At 46.1% G+C, this 15,795-nt stretch overlaps 1 protein-coding gene across 2 annotated transcripts in view; it reads left to right on the top strand.

Moving 5' to 3' along the window:
- The first annotated feature begins 5,466 nt into the window (after positions 1-5,466).
- Positions 5,467-15,795, top strand: part of GCGR (glucagon receptor) — a 79,493-nt gene continuing 69,164 nt past the window's right edge. For both annotated transcript variants that reach the window (XM_044296980.1, XM_044296979.1), the window contains exon 1: positions 5,467-5,655. The gene's annotated coding sequence lies outside the window, so the exon portion shown is untranslated. The remainder of the gene's footprint in view (positions 5,656-15,795) is intronic.

The following is a 15,795-nucleotide window of genomic DNA, read 5'->3' as shown; positions in this document are numbered from 1 at the left end:
GTTGCACCTATTTTCAAACGTTGAAGGGTATGTAATGGCAAAACTATGCATTTCTTACTTAGGCATTCCATGAGCTCATTTGCCTTGGCACCAACTGCCTGGCACTAGTTATTACAATCCTGCCCATTATCCAACACTATCTCCTAAATCTTTTCAACAAAGTGTATTTCCGTATCCTTTTTTCTTTTAAGTTCCAGGCAGCAGCTATTGGAATGCAAGCTGGAGGAGAAGTCGGCAACTTCGTCCTTCCCAGGAGTCACCACTGGGCTGGTCTGTGTGACACATCTGTAGTACCCCAGACCTGGGAGTATCTGCAATTGTTAATGTTTTAGGCTACTTTCACACTAGCGTTTTTGCTGGATCCGTCATGGATCAGCAAAAACGCTTCCGTCTTGATAATACAACCGTCTGCATCCATTATCTACGGATCCGGTTGTATTATCTCTGAAATAGCCATAACGGATCCATCATGAACTCCATTGAAAGTCAATAGGTGGCGGATCCGTTTTCTATTGTGTCCGAAAAAGCGGATCCGTCTCCATTGACTTACATTGTGAGTCAAGACAGATCCATCTTGCTCCGCACCACATTGCGGACAGAAAAACTCTGATTGCAGCGGTATTCTGTCCGCGATGGGGATGCAACCAAATGGAACCGAATGCATTCTGGTTCACTCCATTTCGTTCAGTTCAGTTTTGTCCCCATTGACAATGAATGGGGACAAAACTGAAGCGTTTTCCTCAGCTATTGAGATCTTATGACGGATCTCAATAGCGGAAAGGGAAAAGGCTAGTGTGAAAGTAGCCTTATATGTCACATTATGTATTTTTCACATATTTGCCATTTATTCCAGCAGAGGAGGAATGGTTGGCAGGGACAAGGCTAACCAACCTGTTCCTCCCCTCTTGGTAGGAGTGGGTTGGTCCTGCTTCCTGCCAGAAGGGGGCGTGCCAGTCTAGATAGAGACAGAGAGGAGAGGACAGGGTGTTCCTGTTCTGATAGTGGGGAACTGACGAAGCACATGTCAGAGCTCCCACTCATGTATCTTTTTCCCCTGTGAGGAAAGTTCAGGAACTGGATATCCTTCTCTTCAGTGGTGCAACTACAAATGACTGGGCCCCACAGCAAATTTTTGAACAGACTCCCCCCTTAGCAACTTCTTGGCAACCCTGTGCAACTCCTTCTTCTGTGGCTAGTCAAGACTGCTCTCTCAACAGCACCCCTGTCCGTTTCCTCTTTTAGTCCTCCTCCTGTGTGGGCCCCTTCTGATTTTGGGCCCCAAAGCAGCTGCTTCCCCTATAGCTACGCCCCTGCTTCTCCTGCAAGAATAACAGCTAAAGGCAGCCTAAAACAGCTACAATCAGCATTAAAGACACTGCTGCAAGGTAAGGGATTACAGCTCAGACACCACCACCTACCTAAACCATCTCTAGCCCAGACAGACCTTAAGTCTGTATTACAGTCAGCTTCTATAACCACAAGTGCTTGTTAGTTGCCATCCAACCAGCCACCATACCACCTCATCTGGTGGCAGAATCTTGCCACAGGTTATATAAAGAGAAGACTATTATGCATTTACTTGATTCTTCAATCTACATTTTCACTGCACCGAACCCCAGGGAGCCCACCGTGACACAACTCTTCATCAGGGCCACTACCAATTCCATCCTCTGCATTGGCTCCTCAGGGGCTCTTCTCACATCCTTGATGGACAAAGAAGAATTTGCTTAGCTTAGTTGCCAATAGCAACCAATCAGATTCATCCTTTCATTTTCCAAAGGAACATTGAAAAATAAATGGTGGAATCTGATTGGTTGCTAGGGCAACTATACTTTCTTGGCCAATTCATCTCTACTCTACATGGCATTACTTGGTTTGGGCACAATATGGCCCTGTCTGGGTATTCTACAACACCTGTTTAATTGGGCAATGTATGGCATCCTTTGGGCAATGACACTTTTAATGGTTAGGGCTTGACTACTTGACAGTATTGACGCTGTCGGTGCTCCTCTTTAAGCACTTTTCTGTGGGCACTATGAAAAACCATAGACACTTGTAGGCCAAAAGAGAAAAAGTGTAAATCCTCTACTTTATGGGTGAGAGAAGCAGAACCAAATCTTTGTCCATGGTTGAAGAAAGCTTAAAGGGGTTCCCGGGAGATAAATATTGATGACCCATCTTCAGGACGAGTCGCCAGTATCTGATCGGTGAAGGTCCAACTCCTGGTACCGCAGTATCTTCATAGTATATCATGCACAGCGCCGTACGTTGTATAGTGGCCATGATTGGTATTGCAGCTCAGCCCCATTCACTTGAATAGGACTGAACTGCATAAAGGCCGCGTGACTGATGTACGTGACGCCACATGGCCTACGAAGAGGTCACGGCCCTTTCCAACAGCTTTTGGGACACATATGGATGGGCCATCAATATTTAAAGGCGTTTTCCAAGATATTTTTATTGATGACCTATCCTCGGGATAGGTCATCAGTATCTGATTGGTGGGGGTCCAACACCCGGGACCCCCTGCCAATCAGCTATTTGAGAAGGCATCAGTGCTCACAGTGGCGCTGTGGCCATCTCAGAGCTCACCAAGCATAGCGCCATTTATTGTATAACGGCTGTGGTTGGTATCGCAGCTGAGCCCCCATTCACTTCAATGGGGCTGAGCTGTGCCTTTCTCAGCTGTTCGGAGGGGGTCCCGGGTGTTAGACACCCACTGATCAGACACTGACGACCTATCCAGAGGACAGGTCATCAGTAAAGAATATCTTGGAAAACCCTATTAATTACTTTCCTGGGAGTACCAACTGTTACCGTAGTGGGAGCATGGTATAGCAGTATTACACAGTCACTGTATGGCGGTATTATTCAGACACTATATGGCAGTTTATTCAGTTATGATACTCCTGAATCAGGTTAGTGCACTTTGTTCTACTATTGCTTTTTATTCTTTTTGTTTGGCCCTTTCTCTTTTTTAGTCACTGCAACTGCTAAGACCTGTCTTAAAGGTCTCTGACTTCCACAAATTACGAGTTAAAGGGTCACTAAAAAGCTGCACCTATCATCCGCACACACACCCGGCTGAAAACAGGGAACAATAGATTGTACTCAAGTGCACAGTAGATGGAATGGTTAAACTTTAGATTCCACGTCCCTTGTGGAGGCAACATGCAAAATCTGCTGTATGTATGGTAGTATATTAGTGGGATCTCTTATTTGTGGCCAGACGATGGCCCACATTCTTATGATGAAAGGGGTAAAATTAGGCAGATTTGACTGCAGGACTGTGGTGGAGCAGGGGACTTGCTCAACATCTGGTGGATCATGGTGCCTCCACTATTGACCAATGGCTGCTGCTATGGCATGAGGTCTAATAAGAACATAAGACCGCACGCTATAGTAGTAACACCATTTTTTTTTTCATTTTTGGACAGTTTTAAAGAACCAAAGCAGAGACAGGGGCTGGTGAGGTCACACTTCTCTGAATCTCCAGCAGCTCCTCCTCCTCCCTGCGGCCAGAAGGTGATGCCAATCTCATTGTGCCGCAAAGCAAAACTTAGTTTAGGCCCCCACCCCCTATTGACATTACTAATTAATTTACATTTTTTTTCTTAGGTAGAGGACATTTTTGATAAAAAAAAGTTGTCCTCCACCTTACTCAATTTACATGACTTCTATGTCGGAAAAAGTGGCACACTTATGTACTATGTTACATGCTTCAGAAATATGCTGCTCATTCTGATCACTGTATTTCTCAATGTATTTACACCAGACAAGTGGCCTAAAGATTGCTAAGTCTCCCCCTTACAGCTGTAAATCCACTGCTTCCCTTCATATAATAAAACTGGCTACCTACTGCCACCACTAGGGGGAGCTCAATGTATAGGAATGTATACAGTTAGCATTAAAGGGCATCTATCAACTGATTTGTACCTATGCCACAGGCTGACCTGTTACATGTGCTCTTGGTAGCTGAAAGTATCTGTGTTGGTCCCATGTTCATATGTGCCCGCATTGCTGAGAAAAATTAGGTTTTAATATATGGAAATGAGCCTCTAGGAGCAATGGGGGCGTTGCCGTTACACCTTGAGGCTCAGTTCTCTCTGCAACTGCCGTACCCCCTGCAGAGGGTGCAGCAGCTGCAGAGAGAGCAGAGCCTCTAGGTGTAATGGCAACGCCCCCGTTGCTCCTAGATGCTTATTTGCAAATATTAAAGCACAATTTTTCTTAACAATGCGGGCACATATGAACATGGGACCAACACAGATGCTTTCAGCTAGGAAGCATAGATGCAACAGGTCAGCCAATGTCATAGGTACAAATCTGCTGACAGATTCCCTTAAAAGTCAATGAAAGCTGTAAAAGCTGTATGCACTTAGCTCCACCTAGTGGTGGCTGCTAGAAAATGTTATGATGAATTATATCAGGAACACAAGGAGTCCAGGGCTGGGCCCCTCCCTCTCACATTGGGCCCTATAGCAGTCTAGGGAAAATGCCACTGCCAAGCAGCTTGGGAAGAACTAGAAGATCAGAGAAGCTGCCACAGTGTGCGGTCTACCATCTGCGGTCTACACATCACTATGGATACGGAAGACCGCACACTATGGTAGCATGAATAAATGTACTTGATTGCAACTGCCTACTGAATTAGCCCTTCTATATGTAAATATGTAGAAATTTGAATAAAAGAAAGATGGGTGAGAGTAACCACCAACCTCATCAGTCTCTTGCTGTACACTGCTGAGGTCAGTAATTGGCTGCAGCAGTCACATGGATGAACGGCACGTCATCATCGCAGCACAATAAACAAAGATTGGTGGAGACTACCGGAGTAGCGGTGCTATCGAGCTGGATGAGCTTGGTCGCACGTGGCCAGTTCTATCCTTCAACTGCAACTAGCCCTATGTACTGTTACAGGGAGAGAGCTGCAGCAGAAAGGACACGCTCCCTGACAAAGGACACGTCTCCTAAAGAACAACTGTAGCAATGAATGGGGAGATCTCTGGATCCATGTGAGGTACAGGGCTGGTCCCTGCTTTGTTAGATGGTCATGTACTATATGATTACATTTTTTTACATCAATCATGGGATAACCCCTTTAGGTGATACAAACAAGGGGATGGTATGTATGATTTTCGGGGAAGGGTGTGGAAGAAGAAAATGTTTAGTATTTTTTTTCTTCTTTCTTCCTTTTGCTGCTATTTGGTTTACTATGTACTGAAATATATATGCATATGTGTTTGTTCTTTTTTTTACTTTTGTGTATTTTCTGATGTGTAAACGCTGTTATGTCCACCGTCAGTGTAGTCTCATCTGTACGACGGCTTCAGCTGCTCATTTGCTCCATTTCTGGTTGGAATCACTGCTTTTAGGACCCAGCAGCGGAGTCGTCTCGTGTAGCCTGGATAAATGACAGCTTGTGTCCCCTCCCACCGGGCAGGCTGCTTACTGCATCTGTCAAGTTACAGACTTTGGCAAAGACACCGGCTCCTGGTGAGACATCTAACCTGCTCTGGGTGTCAAAGAAGAAAGAGACGGCTTCCCACCATGCACTGTGTGACATGACGGAGCTCGGGTGCCAGCATGGATGCTGAAGGATGACTCTCTGAACTCTTATGGTCATACAATTCCACAAGTGCCTCCAAGAACTTTGTGAGTGCAAACGCCTGCCTTGTCTTTGTCTTCTATGTTCTAGCTGTTGTTACATAATTGACTCTTTGTGTCCATGAAATAAGTGCACCTGAGACTTGTAGTTCTACCTGAGATAGGATCTATTGTCTGGATGCCTCCTAGCCACCTGTATCTCTCGCCGACGGCTTTGAAAATGACAAGTCCTGTTCAGCTAGGATTTGTAGGTCTACCACCAGAGTCGTGGTCCAGACCGTCCTTATCCGAGCTTATTTTATCCTTGTCATTTGTCCTTCTGTATGGGATTTTTAGCAATTTTTGATGTTCCCTCACTGGGTGATTATGTGTACTTTGACGTACATGTGCGCCGTGCAGTCTTCCCACAGATTTGTGTACGTGAAGTTTTCCCAATGGGAGTTTGGGTTAGAAGTCACGTATTCCTGTGTGGGAAGCAGCTACTGTGCAGATCAATGAATGATGAGGAGCGAGTGACAGGACATCCACTAGATTTGTAGCTTGGAGGTTGTGGGAGTCTGGTTGTGCACTGCATGGAGATCTATGGTATAACATTTTCCATATTCTTAGGTGATCTAATTTTCATGATCTTGGAGCTTTCCAAGTCTGCAGCTCAGGAACTGGCCGCGGTGTGTGTTTGCTTCGGACGCTTGTTTGGACTTTGTTAATTTATAATGCATCTTGTTAGTGGTGTATTTCCTGAGTTGTGCAATGAGCTGCAGGTTACTGATCACCCAAACGACTCTAAAAGTAGAAGCTGGGATACACCAGATGTGGATATGACACGGAGGAGTGCAAATCTATACACGTGGGGTTTACTGGAGTGTATAGGTGATAATCTATACGTTGCTTGCATGCACGTGTGCAAGGTAACACTTTATACGAGCTACAGTGTCGACCTGAGACAGTCATTAAACGTCCAGCTTCTGTAAGATAATACCCTTATAAAGATAAGGATTGAGGGGCTGTCTCAGAATGACTAGGATAGGCGATAGGTGTCTGAGTGCTGGGACCCCCACCAATCACAATTACGAGGGACCCATGACCTCCGTTTGAAGGTAGGTGGTCGAGCAGGCACAGTCTGTTGGATTAGGCAGGGTTCTAAATCTCCTTAAAGAGACCAGTCCGGGATGGAAAGTTACTGGAAGTGCTCCATGGGGGAACGAATGTGCAAAAAGGTATTGCCCGAGAAAGAGCATCATCTTGCTAGACCCACCTATTGGAAGTGGATTTAAGATCTGACTTTCCAACAAGCCTTTGGATGTGGCATGGGAATATAGCCATGGCAGATATCCATCCGTAGACAGCTGTTTTGGGGTGTTTGCCCCTACTTCCAAGGCATTGTAGTGAGCAATCCAGAATTCTACTCCGTCCTGATGAAGGACAAGCAACCTGAAACATACGTCTACTGATGGATAACCGACTTGGTTATATTCCCTTGTCAAATCCCAAGGCTTGTTGGAAAGTTGGATCTTGACATACAGGGAGCCACATCCAATAGGTGGCATTGGTGAGTTGGCTTCTTGAGAGATACCTCTTTGCATATTCATTTGCCATGGAGTATTGCCATTAAGTCTCCATAACATGGAGTACTTCCAGTACGTCTCCATACAGGACTGGTCTCTGTAAGTAGATTCAGCCCCCCTGCCTAAGCTGCTTCCAAGGTATCGCACTGAGCCAGTCAAAATCCTACTCTGTACTAATGAGGGACAGGCACTCCAAAACAGCTGTTTACGGATGATATCTGGCCCGGCTATATTCCCTAGTCAAATCCCAAGGCTTGTTGGAAAGTCGGATTTTGACTCATAAGGGAGCACTGGGCGTGCTCCTCTCAAACAGAGGACACCTGCTAAGGCACACAATGAGACATGTATCACCTATGCCAGGACAAACCCTTTAGTGCCCTCTCATTTCTGATTGGGGGCCAATATGTGATGCATACAGCACAACCATCGATCCATGAACCATCTCGACAAGTCATAGGCACAGAGAAAGTTCATGTGACACGCAATGAAAGGATAACAGATGATTAAATGCAGACATGGGAAGCCCCGCTGCTCTAATAATTGGATAGGGGGGCTCAAAGGGGGTCATTAAGTTGGTGGAAATGCATTATCTCGCTTATTATTAAAGCGACTGCCAGTCAGGAGCTCATAAATTATTTGTTCGTCGCTACCTACAGGGAATGAATACCTGCTATGTATTTTCCTCAGCCTGGTGGCTGATCTGTGACTACAGTTTAGCTACAGTGTCTACAGGGTGTTTGAGGTAGTTGTAGACACGCCCCCTGTCTGATCATTGGTTCAGGCTACTGCTCTGTCCCTCCCCCTGCAGCTCTGATTGGTTGATGTGTATAATCACAGATCCATCATAGACTCAGCAGGAAGTCAGTGCATGGAGGGCTGGTTTCTATTACACCAAGGGCAAAATGATCATAAAATACAAGTCACTAAACCTCCAGTGAGAAGATGATGAGATAATTACTGAGCCAAATAAGCATTGGTATGGAGAATCCTGGAGGTTGCATGTATTTATTGGTTTACTTGCCCACTAGGGGCGCTCTTCTATTTCTATATTTGCTCTGAAAATTTACCTATTTTTCATTTTAAACATATTTGAAATAGTTTTTGGCGATATTTTGGTTTTAATTTTCCAAGTCACCATATTGTAAAAATCCTCAGTTCTGTAGAGATCATTTATCAGCAGTCATTTCATTATTACCACAGGCAGGATGACAATGACAGATAACACACACACATATAGGTAACACAGGATCAGTCATTCACAATAGATGATGCCACAGTTCACCTCCTCCTCCTCCTCCCTGCACAATGACCTCTGCACAGCATGCCCACAACACTCACAGGTTCCTATGGTTGCTGGAAAGTATCTCTTGGGCATGTTACCAGCATCTCAGGCAAGATGGCCGCCCCCATAAACATGCAGAAAATAGAATAAAAGTACAATAGAAAGTTGATTTTTAATTAGTTGTAAAAAAAATCTAAGTGATACATTGCCTTTAAGGCCTCATGCACACGACCGTTGATTGTGTCCGTTGTTCCGTTTTCCGTGATTTTCTGCGGACCCATTGACTTTCAATGGGTCCGTGGAAAACTCGGCTAATGCACCGTTTGTCATCCGCGTCCGTGATTCGTGTTTCCAGTCAGTGAAAAAAATAGGACCTGTCCTATTTTTTTTCACGGACAACAGTTCGCGGACCCATTCAAGTCAATGGGTCCGTGAAAAAACACAGAGGCACACAAGATTGTCATCCGCGTCCGTTTTTTTCCTATCGTTTGCATGGCAAACTTGACTTACATTTTTTTTTACTTTCCTTCATGTCTGGAGATCCTCCAAAAATAAAGGAAGACACACGGAAACAAAAACGGACACGGATCACGGAACAACGGAACCCCTTTTTGTGGACCGCAAAAAAATACTGTCGTGTGCATGAGGCCTAAGTGACTTGCAGATACTGTAATACAGCTGACTTCACCTTTCATAGGGCGCTACTTCGGGATATCGAAGTCTTGGGAAAACGAGTAGTGAAAATGGGAAATGAGGAGTCGTCTGAAAAAAAAAATCAGCATAAAATTGTGCAGATTTGATGTGAAAAGCAAATTTTTACAGGAAACTCACTGTGCATCTCAACAACGTGAACTCCAGTGTAATAAAAGCATAATGCGAGTTTGGCTAATGTTTCAGGATATTTTTTCAGTGAAATTGTAATTCCACACCAAATAACTAGCCCTAATGTGTGCTCAGCGTGTAATAGGCCAGCGGGGGGAAAAATACATTTATTACCGGAAAAATCTGCGGAATTAGCGGCTTTCTAGACAGAACTGTGCAGCGGGTAATAAGATTCCTTTAATCCGGCATCCAATAATCCAGGCAATCAGACAGTCTGCACTTGTAGCGCGCAATTGTAAATGCAAAATAATCCGGGATCTAAATGGAATCCGGAAGACAGAGACAATCCATTATCAAGCTCTCCCATTACAAGAACTCTCCCCACTGGGTCCTGCATTAGGTATAACACAGTGGCCCACGTTTAGTAATGCGAGTGCACCCAGATTTTGGCACAAATTGCTCCAAACAGTGGCTCGATTTGGTACATCTAGGTTTAGGGAACGTTTCTGCGCCTAGTCTGAAAAAGGGGCACGGCTAGATGAAGGGCATGGCGTTACAGTAAGGGGGCGTGGCCTAAGAGGCCTCATTTTGTGCCGTAAAATTCTGTCTCTAATTAAGCCAAACAGTTAATTGTTAGACAAAATGTGTCTCTCCCTGCACCATATGTATCGCCCACCCTGAGCCCCTGTGATAAATCTGGTGCATGTCTAAGACAGGTGGTCTAAGCCTACGCCATCTACAGGTCAGTGTCGCTTAGACTGCTCCTTTATTCTGGATTAATAGGTTCAGTACCCCATATCTGTACAGTTATATACTTTATATACTCTAAATATATTGACTCCACATTGTGTCAGTCACTGCACGGATGCCTCTGCCTTGTGTCAGCCACTGCACTGATGCCTCTGCCTTGTGTCAGCCACTGCACTGATGCCTCTGCCTTGTGTCAGCCACTGCACTGATGCCTCTGCCTTGTGTCATTCACTGCACTGATGCCTCTGCCTTGTGTCAGCCACCGCACTGATGCCTCTGCTCTGTGTCAGTCACCGCACTGATGCCTCTGCCTTGTGTCAGTCACCGCACTGATGCCTCTGCCTTGTGTCAGTCACCGCACTGATGCCTCTGCCTTGTGTCAGCCACCGCACTGATGCCTCTGCCTTGTGTCAGCCACCGCACTGATGCCTCTGCCTTGTGTCAGCCACCGCACTGATGCCTCTGCCTTGTGTCAGCCACCGCACTGATGCCTCTGCCTTGTGTCAGCCACCGCACTGATGCCTCTGCCTTGTGTCAGCCACCGCACTGATGCCTCTGCCTTGTGTCAGCCACCGCACTGATGCCTCTGCCTTGTGTCAGTCACCGCACTGATGCCTCTGCCTTGTGTCAGTCACCGCACTGATGCCTCTGCCTTGTGTCAGTCACCGCACTGATGCCTCTGCCTTGTGTCAGTCACCGCACTGATGCCTCTGCCTTGTGTCAGTCACTGCACTGATGCCTCTGTCTTGTGTCAGTCACTGCACTGATGCCTCTGCCTTGTGTCAGTCACCGCACTGATGCCTCTGCCTTGTGTCAGTCACCGCACTGATGCCTCTGCCTTGTGTCAGTCACCGCACTGATGCCTCTGCCTTGTGTCAGCCACCGCACTGATGCCTCTGCCTTGTGTCAGTCACCGCACTGATGCCTCTGCCTTGTGTCAGTCACCGCACTGATGCCTCTGCCTTGTGTCAGTCACCGCACTGATGCCTCTGCCTTGTGTCAGTCACCGCACTGATGCCTCTGCCTTGTGTCAGTCACCGCACTGATGCCTCTGCCTTGTGTCAGTCACCGCACTGATGCCTCTGCCTTGTGTCAGTCACCGCACTGATGCCTCTGCCTTGTGTCAGTCACCGCACTGATGCCTCTGCCTTGTGTCAGTCACCGCACTGATGCCTCTGCCTTGTGTCAGTCACCGCACTGATGCCTCTGCCTTGTGTCAGTCACCGCACTGATGCCTCTGCCTTGTGTCAGCCACCGCACTGATGCCTCTGCCTTGTGTCAGCCACCGCACTGATGCCTCTGCCTTGTGTCAGTCACCGCACTGATGCCTCTGCCTTGTGTCAGTCACCGCACTGATGCCTCTGCCTTGTGTCAGCCACCGCACTGATGCCTCTGCCTTGTGTCAGCCACCGCACTGATGCCTCTGCCTTGTGTCAGTCACCGCACTGATGCCTCTGCCTTGTGTCAGTCACCGCACTGATGCCTCTGCCTTGTGTCAGCCACCGCACTGATGCCTCTGCCTTGTGTCAGCCACCGCACTGATGCCTCTGCCTTGTGTCAGTCACCGCACTGATGCCTCTGCCTTGTGTCAGTCACCGCACTGATGCCTCTGCCTTGTGTCAGCCACCGCACTGATGCCTCTGCCTTGTGTCAGTCACCGCACTGATGCCTCTGCCTTGTGTCAGTCACCGCACTGATGCCTCTGCCTTGTGTCAGTCACCGCACTGATGCCTCTGCCTTGTGTCAGTCACCGCACTGATGCCTCTGCCTTGTGTCAGTCACCGCACTGATGCCTCTGCCTTGTGTCAGTCACCGCACTGATGCCTCTGCCTTGTGTCAGTCACCGCACTGATGCCTCTGCCTTGTGTCAGTCACCGCACTGATGCCTCTGCCTTGTGTCAGTCACCGCACTGATGCCTCTGCCTTGTGTCAGTCACCGCACTGATGCCTCTGCCCTCTGACACACGCTGCTGGTTGCTCATCCACTACAGGTCTTTCTAAAAAAATTAGCATATTGTGATAAAGTTCATTATTTTCTGTAATGTACTGATAAACATTAGACTTTCATATATTTTAGATTCATTACACACCAACTGAAGTAGTTCAAGCCTTTTATTGTTTTAATATTGATGATTTTGGCATACAGCTCATGAAAAACCAAAATTCCTATCTCAAAAAATTAGCATATCATGAAAAGGTTCTCTAAACGAGCTATTAACCTAATCATCTGAATCAACTAATTAACTCTAAACACCTGCAAAAGATTCCTGAGGCTTTTAAAAACTCCCAGCCTGGTTCATTACTCAAAACCACAATCATGGGTAAGACTGCCGACCTGACTGCTGTCCAGAAGGCCATCATTGACACCCTCAAGCAAGAGGGTAAGACACAGAAAGACATTTCTGAAGGAATAGGCTGTTCCCAGAGTGCTGTATCAAGGCACCTCAGTGGGAAGTCTGTGGGAAGGAAAAAGTGTGGCAGAAAACGCTGCACAATGAGAAGAGGTGACCGGACCCTGAGGAAGATTGTGGAGAAGGACCGATTCCAGACCTTGGGGGACCTGCGGAAGCAGTGGACTGAGTCTGGAGTAGAAACATCCAGAGCCACCGTGTACAGGCGTGTGCAGGAAATGGGCTACAGGTGCCGCATTCCCCAGGTCAAGCCACTTTTGAACCAGAAACAGCGGCAGAAGCGCCTGACCTGGGCTACAGAGAAGCAGCACTGGACTGTTGCATGTCATTCGGAAATCAAGGTGTCAGAGTCTGGAGGAAGACTGGGGAGAGGGAAATGCCAAAATGCCTGAAGTCCAGTGTCAAGTACCCACAGTCAGTGGTCTTGGGTGCCATGTCAGCTGCTGGTGTTGGTCCACTGTGTTTTATCAAGGGCAGGGTCAATGCAGCTAGCTATCAGGAGATTTTGGAGCACTTCATGCTTCCATCTGCTGAAAAGCTTTATGGAGATGAAGATTTCATTTTTCAGCACAACCTGGCACCTGCTCACAGTGCCAAAACCACTGGTAAATGGTTTACTGACCATGGTATTACTGTGCTCAATTGGCCTGCCAACTCTCCTGACCTGAACCCCATAGAGAATCTGTGGGATATTGGGAAGAGAAAGTTGAGAGACGCAAGACCCAACACTCTGGATGAGCTTAAGGCCGCTATCGAAGCATCCTGGGCCTCCATAACACCTCAGCAGTGCCACAGGCTGATTGCCTCCATGCCACGCCGCATTGAAGCAGTCATTTCTGCAAAAGGATTCCCGACCAAGTATTGAGTGCATAACTGAACATAATTATTTGAAGGTTGACTTTTTTTGTATTAAAAACACTTTTCTTTTATTGGTCGGATGAAATATGCTAATTTTTTTAGATAGGAATTTTGGGTTTTCATGAGCTGTATGCCAAAATCATCAATATTAAAACAATAAAAGGCTTGCACTACTTCAGTTGGTGTGTAATGAATCTAAAATATATGAAAGTCTAATGTTTATCAGTACATTACAGAAAATAATGAACTTTATCACAATATGCTAATTTTTTTAGAAGGACCTGTATAGAATACAATTTAAACTTCTCATTATCAAGCACAAATCTCTCCACAGTCCTGCACCCTCCTACATATCCTCCATCGACCACCCTACCCATGCTCTCCATTCTGCCCATGATCTAGGACTAATATCCTCCATAATCCAAACTTCCCACTCTCATCTTCAAGACTTCTCTCGAGCTGCACCAGTTCTGCGGAATGCGCTACCCCAGATGATCAGGTTAATTCCCAACAACCACAGTTCTAAGCAGGCCCAAAAATTACTTCTCTCTAGACAGACCTGTCACATTCTCTAATGCTGGATTTACAGGCTCCGACCAGCAGCCAATTATCGGGAAGGAAGCGTTCCTTCACAACAATGGGCTGCTCGTTCAGTGGAGGTGAAGCAGTGTATTTACATGCAGCGATCACCTCCACGATATGAGACGAGCGATGGCTACTACTATCACTTGTCCTCATACAGCAGAGCACTGTTTAGATAGCATGATCTGCTGCCCAGAAATGATAAATTTAGGTGCCCGCATGAATGATTGTATCACCCAATGAACAGGCGTTGCTCCCGTTCATCGGGTGATCTGTGGCATCTTTAAATGGGCCGATTATGGGGAACGAGCGTACGTAGGAACGTTCATGTCAGATAAGTGCTGGTCCCACCTCTGGGACCCAATCCTATCACCAGAATGGGGCAACCAGAGCAGCCACGCATGCACGCCACCCTCTGTTCATCTCTATGGGAGTCCCGAAAATACTTAAGCGTCATCTCTTTCCAGCAGTACTACAGCATTTAAAGACGAAGTGGTCACACTTGGTGGTCCGCTCTCCATTCACCGCTATGGGACTTCCTAAAACAACAAGTGCCCCCCCTAATTTAAGAATTCCCATAGAGATGGAGAACACGCCATGCATGCAAGCTGTATATTTTATAAAATATTAGTAATATATGATTCACCAGTAATCCAGTACATTAATCCGACACTCATCAGGTCCCATTAATACTGGACTGTAAAACTTATTTTTTTCCGTTTTTTGCCATGTATTGGAAATTATGTTAGTATTCTGCTAATGCCCCTATCTATTGAAAACATTTCTCATTAAGTTTCTACATTTTTCCAGGAACGTGTAGTGATAAGGATGTGTGGATATACACGGGGCTATAAACGTGCTCGCCGCATGCAGCGCTATCTTCAGGGTACTGGTAGACTTAGCTTCTGATTATGGTTTCTTCAATCTTACTCGTGTTGCTTGCTCAGCATGAAATTCTATATAACGTAAGTGCCGGACAATTTTCTCACCGTGGTGGCCAAGAGCCCAATTCTCTACAAGAGCCTGGAAAAGTGTTAGCCATTTATGATGTGCCAGATGGAAATCAAAAATCCCCGGGGTGAAACCCAAGGACCCCCCCAAAAAAAACAATTTTCAAATAATTTTCAGGAGTACTAGGCTGTACAGATGTATCTGCGGAGGTGGAAATTAGCTCTGTGATCTTACAGCACGGAGAGATCTTCCTGAAGTCAAATCTGCCCGAGGGCAGGGTCTAGATCAGGAGGCCTGGCACTCACGCTGTCGTGAAAGTACAAATCCCGTATGCTCCATTCGCTTCTATGAGTCTTCCAGGAACCACCGACCAACTGTGCATGCTGGGAGTTGTTGTCTTAAATGGAGTCTGTATTTTCTTGCTTGTGTGGATTTCCATAAGGGGTGATGAAGCTGTGATAGCACTTTTACTTTGTTTGTGCTTGCATCCTGGTATGATATAGTTCATGCTTTTTGGCATATTCTAGAATTTTTGTCATCAATGTAATTTTATTATCATAGTGTTTTTTTGAACACATCTTGCACTAGGCATTTTGCTATCACTCGCACTTTATCAACCTCACATACTGGTTTTGACCTTTTTTGCAGTTATCAATTGATGCTCCTTATGAATTCTGTGTATTTTGAGTGTTTTTAATGTGTTATTTTTTTGTCTGTGTGCTATGGTTTGTTCGTACACATAGTTTTTTCGCACACAGGAAGCACCCAAGGCCAGTGGCATGCCTACAGTGCAGATGGACCATGCAACTGCTATGGAGCCCGAGAGGAAGGGGACTGAGCAGTGAACTTCTTTCTCTTCACCATGTAAAAAACGCTGCATTTTCATACAGCTGCCACTAGAGGGAGCGCAATGGAAAGAGGTTATTTCAGCTTCAAGTAAATTGTAACTGCATAAATTCCTCTGCAC

This window comes from Bufo gargarizans, chromosome 6 (genome assembly GCF_014858855.1).
Source record: "Bufo gargarizans isolate SCDJY-AF-19 chromosome 6, ASM1485885v1, whole genome shotgun sequence".
NCBI lineage: Eukaryota > Metazoa > Chordata > Amphibia > Anura > Bufonidae > Bufo > Bufo gargarizans.
Note: the sequence above shows the minus strand (reverse complement) of the source record. Positions and strands in the feature narration are given on the sequence as shown.